We start from the raw sequence: 22,691 nt of genomic DNA, 5'->3' as shown, positions 1-22,691 counted from the left end.
GATTAGGCCTTGAAAGTTACTGCTACCAACCACAGTGTTGTTAAGGTGGTACTGTTTACATGCAAACACGGCTGGAAACAATTCATCATACTCAAGGGCACCATAAGTATTTGCAGAAGTCAATTTTATAACTGCTTCTCTGATTTGTGTTTAGCCTTCTGAAGCAATCCTTATGTCAACAGGCATCTTTGTTTCCTTGTCACAGGTGACTGTTTAAATATACAGCAACAGTCAAGCAACTTTCAAATACCTTTTACCTACAGACTTGTAAATTACTGAGTTTTCTATTCATGCTTTTATAGAAGTACATTCAGTTACACTTATTTTTCAGTTGCACAATGGTTGCTTAATACAGAAATTTTTCTTCAGCAAGAAATGTTAGGTTTTTTCCTTCCTAAAAGGGCTTTAATTTTTTTCCACTTCAGTGACTGAACATAATCCAATGTCCTCTTCAAAATGCCAAGAAAAACAATCTAATTATCCAGTATTAGTAACAAGAAAACAGACATTTTACAGCTATTTCTGGTTTAAAATGTCCCTAAATATTTCTGCTTCCACTCATATCAATGTGAGTAATGTCTAAAAGAACTTGACAACCTTAGCACTGACAAAAATCACAAGGGGAAAAACCATTTTCCCTGCATTATCTACATTTTCCCACCTACTGTAGTCAAATCCAATTGTGTATACAAGTCTGAAAGAGAAAGACTGAAAAATTGCATTTAGGGTAAAAGTAAACATCCATAGATTTCTCTGAACCCTTTACAGGGTTATCGTTTAAAATTAAACACACTATTAAATATTACATATAAAGTTAATTCCTATGGATATATTCAAACCACTGAGGAATTAATTATTTACATTCTGTTGGAAGGAGTCCAGAAGAGAGCCACTAAGTTTATCACAGGACTGGAGCAGCTCTCTTGTGGAGACAGGCTGAGAGGGCCAGAGCTGTTCTGCCTGGACAAGAGCAGGCACTGGGAAGACCTTCCAGCACCTACCATTTCCTAAAAGGGGCCTGCAAGAAGGCTAGAGGGACTTTTCACAATGGCATGGTAGTGACAGGACAAGAGGGAATGGCCTTAAACTGCAGGACAGCAGGCTCTTCACTGTGAGGGTGGTGAGGAACTGCCACAGGTTGCCCAGGGAAGCTGTGGGTGCCCCAATCCCAGATGTGTTTAAGGCTGGCTGGATGGGGCTTGGAACAATCTGGTCTAGTGGAATGTGTCTCTGTCCATGGCAGAGGGGGTGGAACCAGTTAATATTTGAGGTTCCTTCCAAAACCATTCTCTGATTCTATACTTACTTGCATGATATATGTGATTTCTAAAGTAAAAGTGCAGCCCAACAGGCTCAACTTCACCCTGCAACAATAAAAGTTATTTAAAAAAAAATAAGGAGAAAAAAACCCTTACTTAAATCTCTTGAAAAACCAGCGAAAAATGATGGATCTTTTTCCTAAAATGCTATAAAGTCATAGCAAATAACTTACAGAATCACAAAATTATAAGATTTTTTTCTCTAATCTCCAAAAGTTATCTAGAGTCTTTTACTCAGAGCAGGTCCAATTAGAGTGGGTTGTTCAGAGATGTTTGCAGATTTAACATCTCTAAGGGTGGAAATTCTGCACCCTCTGGGGCTATATAACTGTGCCAAACATAACTTGACCATCCAGCATAAAGACTGTTTCCACCTAGCTGAAATCTGCCACGTTCCAGTTTGTGTAGGTTGGCTCTTTTTACCACAAACCTTAATGAAGCATTAATCAAGGGTTCAGCTCTGTTGTCTCTCTACCCTCTCATTAGACAATTAAAGGCTGCAATAAGATCTCCCCTTAGCCTTTTCTTCCTGCAGCTAAACAAGCAGAGCTCTCTCAGTACCCACCACTGCTTCTTCCCATTTTTCTACACAGTCATCCATCTCACCACAGAGGCAATCAGGCTGATCATGAAGAACATGACACTTGTAAATCTATGATGGCTACACAATCAGCTTCTTGGTGCTTTGTGTGCCATGAAATGGCTTGCAGAACCGTTTGCCCCACAACCTTACCAGGAGCAGATGATTGGTGTGTCACTCCCAGGATCCTCCCTTTTCTCCTCTTTGTAGACAAGAGGACACAGTCTTAAGCTGCATTAGGGGAGGTTTAGGTTGGACATTAGGAAGAATTTCTTCACAGAAAGGGTGACTAGACATTGGGAGGGGCTTCCCAGGGAGGTGATGGAGTCACTGTCCCTGGAGGTGTTTACGTGGGGGTGGCACTCAGTGCCATGATCTAGTTGATACAGTGGTGTTCAGTCACAGGTTGTACTTGATGACCTCAAAGGTCTTTTCCAATCCAATTGATTCTGTGACAGGTGCAACATTTGTATTTTTCTAGTTATCAGGAACCTCCCCAGATCATCATGGCCTTTTGAAGAGAGATGGGCCTCAAAATGACATTGGTTTCCTCTCTCAGGACCTTCAAGTGTATTTTATCTGCCCCCATGGACTTCTATACAACCAATTGACTCAAGTGCTCCCTAACACTACCTTTGGCTACCACAGATTATCCCTCATTTTTTGTTCACTATGCAAGGAGGCTTGAAGGTCTAAAAGAGCCAGAGGGCAAAACCAGCTCATGAAAACTGATTTTATAAGCCACTGAAAACTGCAGCCTTCCCATGTTCTTTGCTCCTTAGTTTCCTGTTCCCCTGAGCTGTGGGCCTACATTTTCTTGTGCTGTCAGTGTACTTAAAAACAATATTGTCATTTCCCTTTGACCTCCTCAAAAGTTTGAGCTCCATCTGAGCTTCCTAACTCTATCTCTGAACTCAGACATTGTGTCTATATCCTTCCTCCCTGATTCTATTTCATCCGTAGCTTCTAAGGAAGCTTGCATGTTTGCATTCATACCCTCTGCGTTCACCCATGTTGGCCTCCTACAAGGTCTCCTCTTCCTTCTGCACATTGAATGGCCAGTCTGTGTGTTCCAATGACGTTACACTTGCAGGTCACAAAGCTTTCTTCAGCCCTGTTTCCTACTAGGGAAGTCCTTCATGGGTTCCCACCAAGAAGATTCCCTCAAGAAGTGAAAAATCTAAAGTTCTAAAGTCTAAGGTTCTTTTGGTGTTTTAAGCTTCACAATCTCATCATTCCTGCAGTTAAATCTTCTCTCAACTTGCCCATTTGCAATTAGTTTTCTTGTTTGTAAATGGCAAGCCTAACAGAGCATCTCTGTCAGCTCATTTATCATTTGCAAAAAGAAACAGTCTCCGAATTCCAGAAATCTCAGTCATTTAAGAAACTTGGAATGCGACATTTTTAGAATTAAAATTGCTGTCAATCATGACAAGGATTAATCTAACCCTTGAAGGGAACCCATATATGTGTTGATATCAAATAATCACAAACCATAACCTTACACAGGAACTCTCCTTGCAGCTGTAATATATCCTCAGAACCTTTGAGGCAGCCTGCATTTACAGTACTAGATTATACACTGATATTGCTTAGAGTCATTCAAAGATCATTGATGTCTATGGAATTTAACTTCCCATGATCTTCCATCTCATTAAGTTAAAAAAAAAGAAAATGGAAAATAATGAAGTGGTTGAGACAGTACTTAACTGCCATCATCAGGTCACTGCTGTCCTCGGGTCAAAAGTCAGACTTCCAGCAGAGCCACTTTAATTAATGCAACCAAGCCAGAAGGCTGAGAAGAAATCTTTTGGTCAACAATCACTTGCCAGACTCTTATAACCTTTACCTCGTCTTTGGCTTATAAGCCACAAAAACAAATAATGCTCAGCCTTAAATATAGTTTAGCTGATTTTGGCTTAAACTGCTGTAAAAATACTGCTTTAGGAATTTGTTTTACATCCACTAGAGCATTAGATTGGATAGTGTATACTGGCTATGTAAACAGATCAAATAACCTAGGTTGGTTTTTTTCAGACTTTTGACCAGAACAGTTCTTGCTGAGGCAGAGCTCCTTGTTCTATCCCAGTACCAGATTTGACTTTCAGAAACATTTTTATAACTCAGGGGAAAAAAAAAAAAAGTTTTCTTGCAGATTTTAACCAACTTTAAAAAAAACTTCTCTTTTACCTTTATTTTCCTGGCGATACGCCATCAGATCTGTAATTTGCATTTTCTCTCCAGATGCTTCAGGAGTGAAAGATCCATTTTTAATAATTAAATTTAGACATTAACGAGGATCTTGTGTTATAACTGAGAATTCTAAGAATAATTTTAGTCTGTCATACATCTCTGGCTAGCCTTGGCTATGCTCCGCACCCAACAAGCATTAAGTCAGATTTGGGGTAAATTACTGATGTGCAGATGAGTAAAAAACTATGAAGCCCACAATCAACTGTGCTAGAGAAACACTTTTCAAACTAAAATAATGAGTTGTTGTACTATGTTAGGAATTATGAAAGTTCATTTCACAATGTCGAAAGACTTTGTTTGTGTTCCAGTATCAAAATTCGCATGTGTGGTAACATCAGGCTGGAGACCAGTCACTAGTGGGGTTCTGCAGGGCTCCATCCCCACAGTGTGATGGGAAGAGGAGTGGCAGACACTGCTCTCTCCTCTGTGGTGGCAAGTGACAGGACCCAAGGGAATGGCCTGAAGCTGAGTAAGAGGAAAATTAGGTTGGATATCAGGAAAAGGTTTTTCACCCAGAGGGTGACTACACACTGCACCAGGCTCCCCAGGGCAGTGGTCACAGCACCAGCCTGACAGAGTTGAAAAAGCATTTGATCAATGTTCTCAGGCACGTGGTGTAACTCCTGAGGTGTTCTGAGTAGGCACAGGAGTTGGATTCGATTATCCTGATGGATCCCTTCCAACTCAGTGTATTCTATGATTCTATGAATTCTTTTTTGTTAGTGTTACATTGCACAGCTTTGGCAACTGGGTTCTTTCACTGTGGGCAATTAGGAGTAGTAGATAGTAGTTAGCTACCATCTAGTGGTTGAAAGCTGAAAGTGTCCATGACTTTCATGGTTTTTTCACAAAACAGTCTATATAAAATTTGGCAATTGAAATATTCTTTACAGAGATGATCACTGACAAATCACAGATGAAAATCTAAACTCAGTGTAACTGCAGGAACTTAAAGAAAAGGATATTTGACTCTGCTGCATTCTCTTGATACAGCTACAATGCAAATAACCAGAGCGAAAGGTAGACATTACCTTGAGCTGCTTTCAAAGTCAAATAGCACTGGGGCTTTAATACCTTGAAGGCAAATATTTTTAACTACTTTGCTGAGAAAAATTAAAACTTCAACATATTTAGTAATTTCCTGCGCTACTAGGCCCATGGATCGCTTTTCGTTCCAAAAAATGCTTTTTGTCTTAAAACGTCTAACAAGTGTACAATTTGTCAGCCACCTAGTGTCTTCAGCTCAAAGATTTTTTTTAAAAGAAAAAAAGAGAAAAAGAAAAGCTATCATAGCTGAAAACTACACTTCTTACTTGCTTGATGAGGTAACAGATATGACTAAGACTTTAACCATGCAACATTGCTATTCAATAAGGATTTTATGTGAAAGATAGTACTGCTTAAAGAGCCAGCCTACCATGTAGGAAGTCCTAGTGTAATTCCCTCTTCTGCTTTAGGCAAAACATTTGTTCTTTGGGCTATCCTCGCCCATTTGATCCACCAATAAAAACACAAAATTTAAAGATAAAACAATTATATAGTTGACAGATAAATAATTAGCCTTCTGTTTACCAGGACAAACAGGATACACGGATCTTACCAAATGAAGAGACGTTATTGCGAGGATAGAAAATTGCCATTCAGGTAACCATGGAAGTGATACATTTTCCAATTTTTTAAGAAGCTACAAAACCTCACACCTCAAACCTACACACACTCTTTGCTATTTCAAATTATGTGGACATTGTGCCCATCAACTTAGCCAGCACAAGGATCAAAGGCAAAAATACCTTACCTCAGGATTTTCAAGCATCCCTAGCACTGCTCAGATATTCCAATATCCCTAGAAAAGCAGACTAAAGAGAATGATAAATTCTCAACACGCAACTGAAGACCAGAAAAGAAACAAGGCCCAGATTCACTGGAAGATGAGAACACTCCTGAAATTAAAGGAATGGTTTTGGAAGAAACAATTTAGATAAACTTTGTGGCTTTTACTCTTAAATATTAGCAAGGAGGTTTTAAACCTAGCCTGAGGAAATGTTATCAGGCCCTAAAGATCATCTGTTGTTAAAATCCATATCCACTTGTGTGAAGTACAGGGAGCTAAAGACCTGATAAAGCAGAGGGTTCCACCTGTCACACTGCAAGCCATAGCAAAAGGCTGGACAGTAAAAGGTTGTCATTTTGAACAAGGTGGGAGAAAGCAGAAAATTAAAACAAGTACATAACTGCTTTTACCTAAGCAGGAAAAGTCCTAGAAACAAAGTTGGAGGATCTGGGATACTATTTTTTAAGAAATGGCTGTAACAATCGCACTACAAACCACCAGAATAGCATAAGGAGGGTATCCATTGGTACTTTGTGCCATACATCAAGGTATTTACTACATAGGAAATGTAGGAAAATGCACACTGGTTTAAAAGAGTTCAGTATTCAAACAAGTTAGAGAGTCAACCAGAGCTCAACAGCATAAAGTCTCAGTCACAAGATAGACACTTCATATGATATTCCTGTCTGCCTAATTAGCCGGGAAGTATTGACTGTGACATGCTGACAGTGACAAGGGGGGGCCCATGGCAGGGAACAGAATCAGTAAGTAACTTCAGCTGCATTCATATACACCTGGGAAATACAATTTCAGATTGCAATTCTGATACTAATTTTTTTAGACATTGATAATAGAAGGTTCATAATTCAAAAACACATGAGGCCTCAGTGCCAAAAAAGGCACAATATCAGGTTCAAAATATTAGAGTTCAAATAAAACACTAATGTAACAACCTCACAGCTCTAGAGGCCCAGAGAACCTAACTGGTGACAAGATGGCTTGTGGTGATGCATCCCCACACTCCACCCAGGCCACACAACAGCCTGAGTGGTGCTAACACATCATGAGAAAGAACAAGACTTTGTTGGATAAGGAAGACCAGGCTGGTGATGGAGCAGCACTTTTCCCTGGGAAGGAGCCACAACACACTACAGCATAAGTGCAGGAATGAGTGGCAGGAAGTGGGCATGAACTATAACATGGGATTGAGATACCAGTGACCCCCAAAGCCTTCCAATGCCTTTCCAGAAAGGCCTGCACATGATAACTAACTTACATAGAAAGAGAAACCTGTCCATAAAAAAAGGTACTTTTCCAAGCCGGGGCAGTGCCCCCTGGGACCCCTGGATGTCTCACTGGCAGACTGACACAGCTAGATCAATTCTTATCTGCTGGATTGATGCTAGAACCAGAAGTGATGATCATTTTCTCTCTTTTTCTCTGTTGCTTTCTTTCTTTAATACATCTCCCGCTCTTGAATTTTTCTTGCTTTTCCTCTTTCTTTTCCTTTACCTTGTCTTTTTTTTTCTTCAATTAATCTCTCCCTCCTTAAATTTTTCTGTCCCTTCTGCCACACTCTTTCATCCAAACCCCTGTTGGGTGTTAATATAGTAGGTCAGAGACTTACACACCAAATTCCATCCAAGTGTGTAATGCACCAATAAAATTTTCTAATTGTTTGCAGACGCTCTTATATTTTTTTGTTCCTGTTGACCAAAGAGCATTCGTAAATCTTAGGTGCTTCCTTCCCCTTAAGGATGGGTCATCACAACAGCACTAGTAAGAGCTTTAGAAAAACCAATGCATCTTCAAACTGGGGAGCCAGTAAAAGTAAGAAGATAGAAATAACCAGTCAAAATAATTAAATCTTTCCAGACAATATGTAAACTATTTAAGAACACCATACTGAAAACAGAGTGCAATTGCACAGCTTCTACCATGGAAAAACTTGAAAAAAAGCATAAGCCAGTCAGCATAGCTAAAAAGTAGAGCAAAAGCCGGCAGGTATCCTCCAAAAAGCTGGAACAACAAAGACATGGGAAAAATCCAGATAAATTAAAACCTGACAGCTTAGACAAAGATGCAATAAGGCAAGACAAAGGAGACTGAATAATAGCTGATAAGAAATACAAAGTGGTGATAATGAGGTCCCTGCCATGGCTCACCACAATAATAGGAAACTTCCCACAATGTCTTCAAAAAAAACCATGACATTGTAAGACTTGGGAGGGCTGGTGGGTGAGAGGCTGGACATGACCCAGCAGTGTGCTCTTGCAGCCCAGAAAGCCAAATGTATCCCTAGCTGCATCGAAAGCAGCGTGGGCAGCAGGAGAGGGAGGGAATTCTGCCCCCCTACTCTTCTCTGGTGAGATCCCACCTGCAGCGCTGCAACCAGCCCAGGAAAGACATGGACCTGTTGGAGTGACTCCAGAGGAGAGCCAGCAAGATTATTAGAGGGATGGAGCACTTTTCCTAAGGTGAAAGGCTGAGAAAATTGTGTTTGGTCAGCCTGGAAGAGAAAATACTTTGGGGAGACTTAATTGTGGCCTTCCAGCACTGTTATCATCTTACTGCAAAAGTTCCATACCTTCTCGGTTATTTCTCATGGGCATCTCCTCACAGCACTGACTCCTCTTCTGCACAGCACAGCCAACAAACTCCAACTCTCTCCTCACCCAGCTAACCCACTCTTTTGTAGCACTTTCTTCTTACTGGACACAGCTGTGGCCTATTAAGGGCAGGCCTGTTCCTGATCTTTGGTGATTCATACAGCTGCAGCTCCTCAGGTGTGAGACTACCTTCTGCACTATCTTTATTTTCTTACATTCTATCCCTCCACACAGCACCTGAAGGGAGTTCACAAGACAAAGAGGGAAATTTTATAAGAGCACAAAGTGACCAAACAAGGGGAAATCGAGTCAAACTGAAAGAGGTTAGATTTATATTAGATATTAGGAAGAAAATCTTTACTGTGAGGAAGGTGAGACAACAGAACAGATTGCCCAGAGAGGCTGTGGGTTCCCCATGCCTGGAGGTGTTCAAGGCCAGGCTGGATGGGGCTTTGAGTGATCTAGTCTACTGGAGGGTGTCCCTGCCCATGGCAGGGAGGGTGGAACTACATCTTGTTTAAGATCCCTTCTAAGTCAAACCATTCTATGATTCTATAAGAAAACAATAGGAGAGTACTAAATTTGTATATATTTTTGCTGTAGAATTCAGTATTTTCTTCACAGAAACCTCCCATTAAGGAGGCAATATATTGGGGCCAGGTGATGAGTTTACAAGCTAAAAAGGGATGAATGAAAGTAATGCCTCAGATGGGTAGATGCCCAAAAATTGCAAAGGAACTCAAAGACAAAAGAGTAAGACTTCTTAACGTGACCTGTACTCTGCATCGGTATCAGAGGACTGGGCACTGGCTAATAAAATAAATGCACACCTTCAGGGCTAGTTGAATGAGAAACACCTGATGAGGAAACCTTGGTAGGTAAAGTAAAGGGCATTATAATAAAGCATATCATTAAGAGGTAGCTCAAATTATTTAATTTCCAAAGGAAAACCCAAAAAGAATTTTGTGAAAGAGAGGAACACTCCTCATGAACTGCTGAGGTTCACAAAAGAGGTTAATAAGCATTAATGTAAAGAAGATTGAGCTAAATTATGGATTTGCAAATAAAGCTTTCAAAAAGATCAATTGTCAAGTGCTTCTAGGAAAGGCATAAGGGAAATGACCTTCAAAGATAGAGACTTGATTAAATGTTGGAATGGAGAGGATAGGGAGAAAATGAATAGTTAGATCTTACAGCAATAGTTTTAAGGTATAAGTGGAGCACTCCAGGCATCTGCGCAGTCAGGTGAAAAAAGGAAAAGCTACAAGAGTGACATCTGCAGACAGAAGTATGTTATTCAAAGTAATAAGGACAAGCACAATGAATTACAGAAACTTCCAAGACTGAGCAACTATGATGTGTTTGAATGACAAATGAAAATTCAGTGTAAGCAAATGGGAAAATAACAAATCTAAACCAAAATTCACACCAAAATTATAGTCTCTGAACTGATCATTACTACAATGAAGCCCATTTCTACCCTTGTAAGCAACTGGCTAACATACAGAAATTAGTAATTATCCTAACTTAAGATATCATGATCACTACTAGTTAAAATTTCCCTTTTTCATTAAGCCTAAGACAAATGCACAGTCAAAAAACCACAAAAGATTACTGGAGACAATTTTTTAACACTTCCATTTTAGGCATATTAGATGATGAAATAGAAATTTGCACAAAATGGAACTTCTTCTATCACTGTAAAGGTCAAAAAATTTATTTGTACTTTTTCTAGATCATTATGGGAGGCTGGGCAAACTCATTATTTATGTCATTTATCACTTTTTAAGGTGGTAAATACTTTCCTAGATATTAACTACTTTCTAAGAGCTGTTTTGTTATCCTTTTAAGTGAAGGTAGAGATGTTTGTAGTTGTTTGTATTTTCTGTTCCACTGCCCTTGATTTCCTTTAGTTGGAAGGGGATTCAGGAGCACAAGCCTTAAAGACACATGCCTCATTTTTTTTCTGCTATGCATACCACATAAGTAAATCAATAACTAAAAGCTTGGTTGTACCTGAGATGTTTCTGAGTAGCTTAGCAATAATAAGCAAATGTCCATTTGGATAATTTGTTTTCCATGGAATAGCCAAAAAAAAAAATTGTCAATTAAAAGCTCACATTTTTTTCTGGTTAGATATCAGACAAGTCCTTTGAGTCAGGTCCTGCAAGTTGTTCCATGTCTCAAAACTATCCTAACCTTAGTTGCCAGCACCAAAAGAACATCTGGATCCACACAGAAGCAACTAAACAGATATGGAATCTCTTTTCCCTTTTAGTAACATTTGAAGGGGTCTATTGCTGTGCTGAATTGAAGCTTTTTCACCACACTCATTTACAGTCTTTTAGACTTTTTCAGATACAGCTGAACTAAATTGGCCTACAGCTTTTTAAATCTCCATTCACAGGTGCACTGAGCTCACAGGAGTAACTCTTCTGACCTACAGGTCATGAGAAAAGCACTTCCTATCCTCCAGAGACAGAAGCCAGCTCTGCAGCTGAGACATGATGTACTCATACTAAGTGATAGAATCATTTAGGGTGAAAAAAAACTTTAAGATACGGTCCAATCATAAAAGTTTGACCATTTAGCGAACAGGATCTAAGTAACTTGTGCACTACATATCTATGGCATTAAAGATTTTAATAAAAAGCTATTTCCATTGTACTTACTCTTATACACAATATATTCATTAAAACAGTTCAGTAGCTATGCTGAGCTTGCTGGGTTTTTTTTTCTTTTTCCAGTCACTTAGAAGTTATTTAAACCTCCAGCTGTCCTTTGGACCACTCCTACCAGTCTTAGTTTGAGGTGTGCCTACCAGACCATCTTTGAAAAGAGCTAGATGCATTAAGTAAAAATAGTAGTTGCATGGCACTTCTTCCACAGTAACACAGGAAGAGCTATTTGTCCAGCTCTGTTACTTGATCATACAAGAAGTCTACAGTTTGAAAACATTGAAAGTAAAATGTCTTTTGTTTTCTTTCCCTCCTCTAATTTACTAATATATGCACAACTAAAGGAAATTAAATTCTTCCACACATAGATTTCAAAATGTAGAAAATTATGGAGGAAGTGTTTTTATTTTGTAAGGTTATGACATTTTAAATTAATATTTACTTCCAAGTGGTCTTTAAGAATGCCTTACTCATTTTTCAGTCTATTTGGCTTAATTACCACCAAACAAGATTCCATTTAATGAATTTTTACTTACTCATTTCCTTAAAATTTAAGTTTGATAAAAATTTAATTAAACAGAGCTGCAGCACTCAAGTACATTTAATTCGTGATACCAAATTCTTTCAGTAATAACAAAAAGCACCCACTTGGCAATTTTTAATAGTAGCATGAAAAACATACTGCTTGCCAACCAGCCAATGTAGTGGTGTTGGCTTTCATACCAGTTCTTTTTCTCTTGAGAAATAAAAAGGTAATAAACAAAGCCATAGATTTCTATTTTTTTTCCACACTGTATTTTTTTTTTCTCCTCTCTTCTTAGTCTTTCATCCTTTCTCAAACCAGTCATCCTCTAACAAGGCACTTCCCTATGCTCTAAGCATTTAGAGACTTTTTTAATTGATTGATTAGCCTAAGATTTCGATTACTACCTTTAATGGACCTCTGGAGGCTCTCCCCTAACAAACCATTGTATCGAGACTTCTCTTTCAGTTAGTACTTCCAGTGCCTTTGTCCCCAACCATGATCCCATGACTCAATGTAGCAAGCTGGTGCAGGGGGAAGGTAATATCCAAACCCCTTTATTCACATTTTTCTTAAGATTTAAGATTATTTGTAATTGAATACTGTTGTAACAGTGCTCCTGAGAAAAAGTAAGATTTCAAAAGCTTTTCCCCAAAGTTACTGCATTGTCTGCATGTGGCTAAACCAACACTCTTGGAAAGTGTGCTTCTCAGCTTTTAGCAGGAATTCCCTCTTCACTACAGTTAAATAATTGTCCAGAGGCCTGTTCATATCATCTGGGAGGGATATAAAGTAACTCCACCACAACTGAAGGTTAAACTCACTGTTTTGTTGACACTGTTACAGTCCCTTCATGTATTTCAGTAGATTTAAACTTCAGCTTTTAAATTCCAACAAATTTAAAAACAGCCTATGACATGGTACTTTCAGGTGCTTTCACCTCCATAACACCAAAGGCTTATAGTTCTCTAGTCTTGCACCCAAGCTGTTTTCCAGAGCCTCTGTGGGTAGAATTTTTCCCTTTGCTGTTCCAGTACTAATATTCTTGTGTTGTTATTCCCTATGGCTTGCATCTGCAAACCCCTAAAGTGTTGTTGCTATGGTTCATAGGAGGTCATTCCCTCCAGCAAAAGGATCACCCTTCCTCACTTCCTCCTTTCTTTGCTTTTTGTCTTTGAAGATTTTAGTTTACATTAGAAAAAAACAAACATAATTCATAATAGAGTAGAAAAGAGTCATAGAGATGCTTGATAACTATTACTGGATAACATGGGTGCAAAGAGATTTAAAAACCAGTAAGCAACATGTACATTTGATCGGCATACTCCAATGAGATGTAATCATAGGGAGTTTGGACAAGTCCCGAGGAAAAGACAGTGCCTAGTATCCTTCCTAATCTTTATTGCTGCCACATGTGCAGTGGAGGCATAGACAGACCAGTCTAAGAGGATGCCAGCAGGCACCCATCACCTGGCCACACTGGGGGAGAGCACTCTCACCCTCTCCCCCACCATTCTGCTGGTTTTTTACATTTCCCTCAAAAACAAATCTTCCATCTTTACAGCCAATGAATGCCATCAGTTAAAAATCCTGCTAATAAATTCTTACAGAAAGATATTCTTACTTATACATCCTTTGTATACGCACAACATTTCATAGAAAACCTAGAGTAAAAGAAGCTATTTCATACAAAGGAGTTCTGTGCTTGATTTATATCGATCCATCGACCTGATTCATATTAACAAACAGCTCACAATATACAATAAGCATTTTTCTTGAAGAGGTCAAAAACTTTGAAAAAAGAAAACAATTCAGAGCAGGAAGAAGGGAAGTTTTAATTCGTTATTATACTAAAGATCATTAGAAATAGATTTGAGAAATCTCAATTTCCACATTTTACATTTTTGCACCTTAAAACATGCCAAATGAAGTTCATGAGAGGCAGAATGCAGTTATTTTCTCCTAGTGCTCAACATTTAAAATGCTTCTGGTATATAGATTTTTAGGAATAAAATGGTAAAGCAGGAGAAACTACTGACTCAAACTTCTGGCATCTGATCACACATCCAAATTATGATCTCATAATCCCTTAGCAATTGGAGCTTGAATACTCCACCCTCTATCTGCTAAACAAAGCACTACTTTTCAATAGTAAAAATCTGATTTTTCTTTAAATTTTTAGTGTTCATGGAACACTATGTGTTCCATGCTGTGGGAAAACCTGGTATATTTTCTTTTGAAAACTATTATCTAAAATACAAAGGCTTGAGTCACATATTTCAAAAAATCCCAGCTTCTTCTTCATTCTGATAATAGAAGTGAAGTCATTATAGTTAGTCTAGAATTTGAAATTTCAACCATTATTCAACCAGCTGTAATGACAATTTCATTCATAGGTGCCAGTCACAACAACAATATAGGAATCACAAATGGAATAAGAAAATATGATTTGGTGCACAGATTAGAAGACATGGTTCCAAAATCAGCAACATGAAGGATTTATTGCTCCAAGAACCTAAAGTTTCTAATACTTTTCATACTACATACACATATTTCTCCTTTTTTGTCATAATACTTGAGCAGTGTCTTCAGCTTTTCTAGGAGCTCTGAATGCTTCCAACATCCTCCTTTCTGTTCCCTCAGCCAAGCAGGAAAGACACCTGATTTGAGTACAAATAGAATAGATACTTGAGGGCAAACTGTACTCAAAATAGTAAATTAAGAGGGTTGAGGTTTTTTGTCCTGCAATAGTCTCCAAAAAGTCTTCTGTAACTCAGCCTGCCTTTCCTTAATCTTAATATAAGGAATGTCAAGTGCCTCTCTCTGCACTTAGCCTTTTTGTTCACTTTTAATCCGGTTCCCCTAGTACCCTGTGTGCTGGGTTTGGATGAGGTAAATTTCTCCCTAGTAACTGGTACAAGGCCATGTTTTGGATCTGTGCAGGAAGCAGTGATGATAATTCAGGGATGTTTCAGTCACTGCTGAGCAGTGCTTAGCCAGCACCAAGGCTTTCTTACCCCACCAACAAAAGGCTCGGGGAAGCACAAGAAGTTGTGAGGGAGCACGGCCACAACAGCTGACCCAAGGGGTATTCCAGACTATGTGGCATCATCCTCAGTTTGTAAAGCAGAGGGAGAAGGAGAAAGGGGGGACATTCAGAGAAATGGTGCTTGCCTTCCCAAGTCACATTACATGTAATGGAGCTTATAGGAAGTGGCAAATGCACTCCTTAACCTGCTTTGCTTGCATGCAGGACTTCATTTTCCTTATTAAACTGTTTTTATCTCAACCCATCTTCACTTTTAGTCTAACACTCTTCCCCCATCCCAGTGCAAGGAGAGATGTAAGTGAACTGTTGTATGGGCCTTATTTGCCAGCTGGGCTAAACCACGACACCCTGCAATCTACTGGGTACCACAGGAACACGGCAACACAGGAGGCACGCTGTTATTTCCCTGAGCTTTTGGTGTTCAGTCCCTGTCATGCAGTTAAACTGGATCAGCTGCAGCCTTTCATCATGAGCAGTTCCACTGCACAGAGGCAGAAGGTGTTCATTGTTATCTCCTTCACTGTGGTTCAACCCCAGGTCCCCATCCCAACACCCCCTTCAGGTATTTTAAATATCTACTCAGAAACCTAAAAGCAAAACCAGCTATTTGCCAATAACCAAGCATTTCTCTTTACATAACTTTAGCAATAGAGGAAGTATAGATTGCATATTTCCACATTACATAAACAAATGCCCAAACCTATTGAATTCCACTGAAGTGGCAATAATGCAAAGTTATACAGTTATCCTGTGTCACAGACATATTTTATGAAAAATCCTTTTGCTAGGATTTTTTCTCCTGAGACGCTGAGAGGCCTCAGAAACGAAATGTAAACAATGGTTATCTACTGCTGTGGAATGCAACAGGTGCATCTTTGATCTCACATGGTTGTTTTTAATTAATGGCCAATCACAGTCCAGCTGTCTTGGACTCTCTGGTCAGTCACAAGATTTTATTATCATTCCATTCCTGTCTATTGCTTGCTAGCCTTCTGATGAAATCCTTTCTTCTATTCTTTTAGTATAGTTTTAATATATCATTTTTATTTTAATGCAATATATATCATAAAAAAATCAGCCTTCTGAAACACGGAGTCAAGATTCTCATCTCTTCCCTCATCCTGGGACCCCTGCAAACACCACCACAATCCTGGGCTATACATGAGCAGCCTATGCCTTCCAACCATGTCAGAGAGGAATTGGCTCCTTGGTGCTAAATCAATCCTTTCTGGAAAAAGCACAACTGCTAGTGCCTGCTCAACACATGCTCACAGTAAAAATCTGCAATTGTTGCTGAGCAACCAGAGCTGTGCTACTGCTGAGTGCCCGGCTTACCATCTCTCCCTGCACATCCAGACTGGAGGGGGCTGGACACAAGGCCCTGTAGCTGCTGGCTGTTAAACCTCTTTCTGCTTCTGTGGCACACAATTGTTATTTGTCATGAAGTGTCATCATTCTTGATGTGTTTGGAGTATAACACATTGTCTGATCTAGGTTAAGTGACAAAGGTCTTTCTTATTTGTAAATCTTCTGAATATTAATTGTAATGGTGAAATATTCCCTCATTACCAGTCACAGTTCCTTGGAAATGTTCCTTGTGTCTATCAAGCAGTTTGAAATATTATTTGGCTACTGAAAACTGAAACCAGTAAGGACCCACGACATTCTTTTAACCAGTCACAGCCTGATTGTGCCTAAGAAAAATCCTTCTTTCCCATTTAAACATATGATGTCACATTTTATCCAGATATATTTGGTAAATGGAATCCAAATCAATTTATTGCTCATTCATCCCTGTATTCCAAACAAAACAACATTATTGGGCTTCTGTTTTCTTTTCATTAGAAAGGCTGCTAGACAATTCATTAACTCTACACATAGTTCTCATGCTACTACATCAATTCCTCCCTCCATTGCTGCATATTCTTTAATTTCTGGTAGCATCCTACTGGTGATGAAAACAAAAGACAGCTGTTTTTCCATCTTTCAGCAGGTTAGCCATCAGCCTTTGCTAAGCTTACTTCAGCCACCTTACAGTACAGTAATAGCCTGTTTCATGCAATTCACTGCATGCTGTGACATTCAGAATCAGTATTCAGTGGTTTCTGCCAGCAGCAAGCAAGTGGATACTTTTAAATCTGATTAAATATGGCCAATCATTGCTTAAAAAATTGCAGGCCCAAAAATCAGAAAATGTATCTCTCACTGGACATCAAAGAAGCAGTTCCATCTTTTCATCCACTTTTTCTTTCCAGTTCCCACACCTTAACCATCTCTCCTTGCAACTTTGCATGCATCCTCAGAAAAATACACACCGTGTAGCTTCCAGCTCCTGTTCATTCTGATGTATGCTGCTGAGTGCAGGATTTTTCTTAGCAATGACTTTCAGGGTTATAACTGCTGCAGTGTGTGTACATGAATTCAGCAACCTATAACAACCTGCCATTGGCAGAAGCTGAAATCATGGCCTCTTCTATATATTGTTTCAGAAAAGAAACACTAATAAAATTGAAGAATTGTTTTCCATCAGGGCAATACCAAAATCATGGCATATAGAATAAGGCTGAAGTTAAAGCTTTTACTGACAAGGAAAGCATTTTATTTCTTTCAGTAAAGTTATTGCCAAACAGCTGTCACAGTCCTAAACCTTTTCACATATTTTCACTGACAAATCAAATGTTTTTCCCTGTCTGCACTTCTGGTATTGAGCAATTATTAGTGTCCTAATTTTGTTTCCCTGGGAAACGGCCAATACCCGAGAGAGTTTGTTGCATACTTCCAATTATTATTTTAAAATTCCAATATATATCCACTGGGGAGGCAGTGGAAAGGGGATCTGCCTTTCCACATGGGCTACTGCACCTGAACATCCCAAGAATTAAGGCAGAATTTAAAAGGTTAACAATTATAACAGTCTATTTATTAAAAACTCTTATTAAGGCAAGTTACACTACCCAAGAGAAACACAGCTAGCTTTTCATCCTTAGTGGTTGAACTAAGTGAATTGCTCAAGTGTAGAACAGGTTCTCTTATCTCTGTCTTCCTCCATTCCCTGCAAAACATAAGCTGCTAAAATGTACGAGGACATTTGGACACTTTTCATTATTGAAAAGGTACATCATCAAGCCACATTCTATAAAAGAGGAAAAAAAAAACAAGGCACAGACTGCATACTAATATAGATTTCATAGCCAAGTTGCACAAAAGAAAGTTTCTAGCACAGGAAGGTGTAAAATAATAAATGTAATCAACCTACAATTTTTTTAAAAGTTCTAGATACATCATCTCATATCCACAAAAGCTAAAGGAAAAAGTAAGAGTCAAATTCTCAACTGAATAATACTATTATTAAAATTCAAATTAATGTCAAGAAGAAAGGGTGTCTTCATTTTTATCCCTAGCTTCACATATCAAATACCTAATTAATTACATTTTAATTAAACTCTTGTAAACCAAATAATATCTTTTTATGAGAGTTTAATATGTACTCTGAGTTATGTTAACACAGCATTTCACTGACTCTCTTTGCTTGAAAATTTTAAGTTTTGGCAGGACAGCCCTCCAGGTAAAGAAGTTATTCTTGTAAGAGATAAGCACAACTACTTTTAAGTATGCAATTGTACAGAAATAGCAGCTCAAATGCATCTGGTAACTATTGCAAAACTTAAGAATGAGGGGCGCTTGTATTGCTTTAGCATTATGGGAATCTATATAGAATCCCAACTATCCCTAGCATCTATGAACCACACACCCCCTCCAGGAAAAGGCAATCAAGTTAGCTCCCGTCAATAGTGAATGACCTTACTGGAAACTTGTCTGCTTGTAGATACATCGAGGACTCAGCCAAAACAAAGGGGAAACAAATAGTTACCAAGAAACAGTTTTATTAACTGTGTTAATCCTGGAAATGGTGTTGAAGCCTGTTTCGACTCAACAAAGCTAGTGATAAAGTAACTATCAGAATAGATCTGAAAGGACCAGACTTCCAACGTGATGCAGGAAACGGGAATTTGCACGTCGCCTCTTCTTAAGAAATCGTGCAACTTAAGTGTTCCTAAGTCTGGAGGACTTCAGAGCACCGTATGACGCTGGTACTCGTGAAAACACACCGCCTCACTGCTTTCATTCGTGAAGTCTTGTCACAAGACAAATAATTGCCATTAGAAACACCTGCCCTCTTCAAGACACAGCAACGCGTACTTTGTTTATGAGCAGTAAAAGTCTGAATTTCAGCACAGATGAAAATACCGCCGAGGAGGAGTCAAACTACGCCTGCTTATCTCCAGTTCTGAGCGCACCCCTCAGCTGAGCAGAGGGAAAAGCGGCGTCCCGCACAGCGCGGGTCCGCACCTTCGCGGGACGCCTTCTCCTCGCACACCTTGGGAACAAAAGGTACCGGCGCAGCCGCTCCATAGAGATCCCTTTCCCATAGCGCCCTTTCCCACGCGGGCTGCGAACGCGGGACTTTCCGCACCCCCGCGGATCGCCTGCCCCGGGGCTCCACGCTCTCTCCCTCTCCCCGTGCGCGCAGTTCCGCAGCCCCGGGCGCCCCCGCACCTGCAGCGAGTCCGCTCCGCGCTCCGCCGGCCCGGGGGGCTGTGCCCGAGCCCCCGGGCGGGCAGCAGCGGCCACGGCCGGGCCCCGCGGCTGCCCCGCCGCCGCCTCCATCGCCTGCCCTGGCTGCCGTGGCGAGGGCTCCCGCCGCCCGGTGGGCGCTTTCTGAACTTCCCCTGCCAGCCCGAGGTCAGTCCCGCTTCCCATGGAAACGGGCTGCCGGTGGCTGGGAGACTCCGCGCACAGCCGGACCGACGCCAGAGCCCGCAGCGGCGCAGAGTTCCCCGCTGCTAGCGGCAGCCGGCTCAGGGAGCCCCCGGCGAAAACACTCTCCGACTGTCCAGGGAGTCACACCTTATTACCGCCATAAAAGCTGAAAACTTGTGTCAGGTACAGCGTTAATACTTCAGACACAGCGAGATGATCTTACCTTTAACATCTCGTTCTCAGGAGTTCCTAAATGTTTGCGTTTATGCAGCTCTCACACCTGGTACATCTGAGGGAGGCAGCAGAATTAAAAGTTCCAAACGCCGCTATTTTAACTGCTTGCCAAAAGAGCAATGAAATTTAATACAGCTGGGTGCTACAGGTGCACATCTTTCTACTAATTGGATAACGCAGCGAGGGTTGCCCTCTTAAATGACCAGAGAAACTCCTGGTTATCAGGTTTCCTGCACTCCTTGCTCCCAGAAGGCAGCAGTGAAAATAAAGAGTTTGCTGATGCTCAGTTAGACATGCTGATCATTCGTGCATAAATCAGATTCCAAAGGTGTTCATAAATGAATCTTTCCCCAAGAAAATCTCTTCCTCCTTAGCTTCTGCCAAAAGACAGATACAAATCAGGGTGGTAATTGCACTATAGGCAATGGTTACAATGCATCACGGAAGTACTGAGAGCTGTCCAAGATTAAATATACATGAAGGAGAGACTAAATATGTACAACCTGACACCGAGGCATCAGCAGCTTTTGTTCACCCACAACCTATGGCAACCCATCCTCGGGAATGTGAAAATGAAATACTAGGAATAAAACACAGATAATTCAGGAGCAGAAAAACTGAAATTCTTTACAGAATAGTGTAAGAAACCCAATGCCCACACTTGAGGCAGGTATTTCACCTTAGAATGTGTTTCTCTTCTGGTCCTTTTGATGTAATTTGAACTCTGGATGAGGGAGTCTCCTGCTCATCTTTTATGGAAACATACGCAGCACTGCAAAAAACCTGCAGAAACCCCAGGTCTCAGCCCAAGAATTCCTCATCATCCCCTAACAGGATTTTCCACCTATTCTTTAAACTCTCTGGAAGGCAAAGCATACACAAACCTCCCAAGGGACATGGTCGAGTTCCCATTTGCCCATTTCATTATTTTTTTACTAGTAGCAATTATTACTTCAAACTACACTTTTTTTTCTCATCTATCCTTCAGAGACTAAGCAGAAAAAGTGACTTTTCTAATAATAGTTTTAATCTGTTTGTTGTGGATTAACTATAGTAGACCGCTAAAGCCCACACAGCCTCTTGCTCACTGCCTCCCAGTGGGAAATGTTTTCTTAGTCAATTTTTTCTCTCCTAGAAATAAGATCATTGTTTCAGATAAAAGCTATTTATTTCACATTCCCTTGGAACTTATAGGTTCTGTTCTTTATGATTTTCGAGTTTGTGGGTACTGCTGCCAAAATTCGGCATGCAAAACTGGACATAAAACTCTTTCAGTGGCCTTAGAAGGCACAGAGCAGAAAAAGAAGTTTTCTACTAACGGTTCCAACAGAATTTTTTAAAATTTTCCACTGTTTAAACACCCTCAAGATAATTCTATTTTCCATATGCTTTAGTGGGATTTCCTGTGTTTCAGTTTAAGTCCAACCTGTCAAGCTGGTTAAGCACAACTTCCACTTCTTAAATCCACGCTGAAACATGACAAAGACACGAAATTTTTAGATTTTCAGAACTGATAGTCATGCCATGAGGTAACCCTTTCTCAGCAATGCAATCCGTGCATATTTTTGGTGTGTACAGAGGGTTATATAGGTATGTCCAAACATAGAAAGCCTCAGTTTGCATCACACCTGAGTCACTACAGTCACCTTGGTCCCTCATTTCTCCTGTGTCACTTTTGACTTCAACCACATTGGTTATTGATTTGACACTAATTTGACACTACTCACCTCAGTCACTCACCCAAGCCTGCCTGTCACTCCATTAGCTCCTCTCAGCTCATTTTATCAGCCACTTCACTCCTGACAACTCCCAAGTTAGTCAGCTCCTTCAGGTGGACCTGCTGGGCAGTCACCTGCTGCCCCCAGCATCTCCCTCAGCTCCACTAATGGCAAAGTGTATGACAGAACAGTTGTCCAAAGGGATTTGTACAAAAGCTTCTTTTGAATTTCAGATTGTTAAAAAAAAAAAATTGATACTTAAAAAATAGAAAGACATTTCACTGAAATAGTCACAAATACAAGTTTCTGTAACTGCAGGTTAAAGAACATTTTTACAGGTGATTGCTCTATGATGGTTTAAGCATAGAAGTGTTCTCTGTTTGCAACTTAAGTCACAGCAAAAACAACATTCCTGATTCCAGCTGTTGCTTGACTAATTCAGCGTGGAACAAAAGGATTATTCACATGTCATGCTCTTATTTGTGTGTCTAAATAAATTTAGGAGAATGCTTTTGGGAATACTTCCAGAGTTTGAAATTCTGGTTCCAAAAGCAGTGACAAGACACCTTGGGGGAGAAAAGAGCAAGCTTACGTGATATTTTTGCATAATATTTTGCCAGGCTCTGACCATCTTTACTTTAGGCAATTTTTAGAGCCTATTGTCATGGTGCCACCATGAGACATCAGCCAGGGCACCAGGGGCCCTGGGTGGGTGGGTGATAGCAGCTCCTGGCAGCCAGACCCTATCCTGCTGCTTCAGCCAGGAGCTTGGCAGCCAAGGAGCCCTGAGGCAGCCCCAGTCCTGGCACTGGGCACCTCTCTGGGGACAGGGATGGGCCAAGACCAGGTTTTGTCTGCTCAGGACATCACAGTGGAAGCCCTTTCAGATCCTTCTCTAGGCTCCCACTAACCCCATGCAAAGTTGTTGAATCCACAGCATTGTTCAGCAAAGGGATCCACAGTTTTTCTGCCTGTTGCATGAAGACTATCTTTCAGCTCTTTGTTTTGAACCTGCTCTGTGTCATTCCCTATATGCATTTGAAAAACGCAGTGAACTTTCTATCTCTATCCATTTTCTCCATGCCACTCTTATTTTTGTAGTCTCCTGACATATCTTCCCCTGCAGGAACACTTCT

Source organism: Molothrus aeneus, chromosome 1 (genome assembly GCF_037042795.1).
Source record: "Molothrus aeneus isolate 106 chromosome 1, BPBGC_Maene_1.0, whole genome shotgun sequence".
Taxonomy (NCBI): Eukaryota; Metazoa; Chordata; class Aves; order Passeriformes; family Icteridae; genus Molothrus; species Molothrus aeneus.
This window is presented reverse-complemented; position numbering follows the sequence as displayed.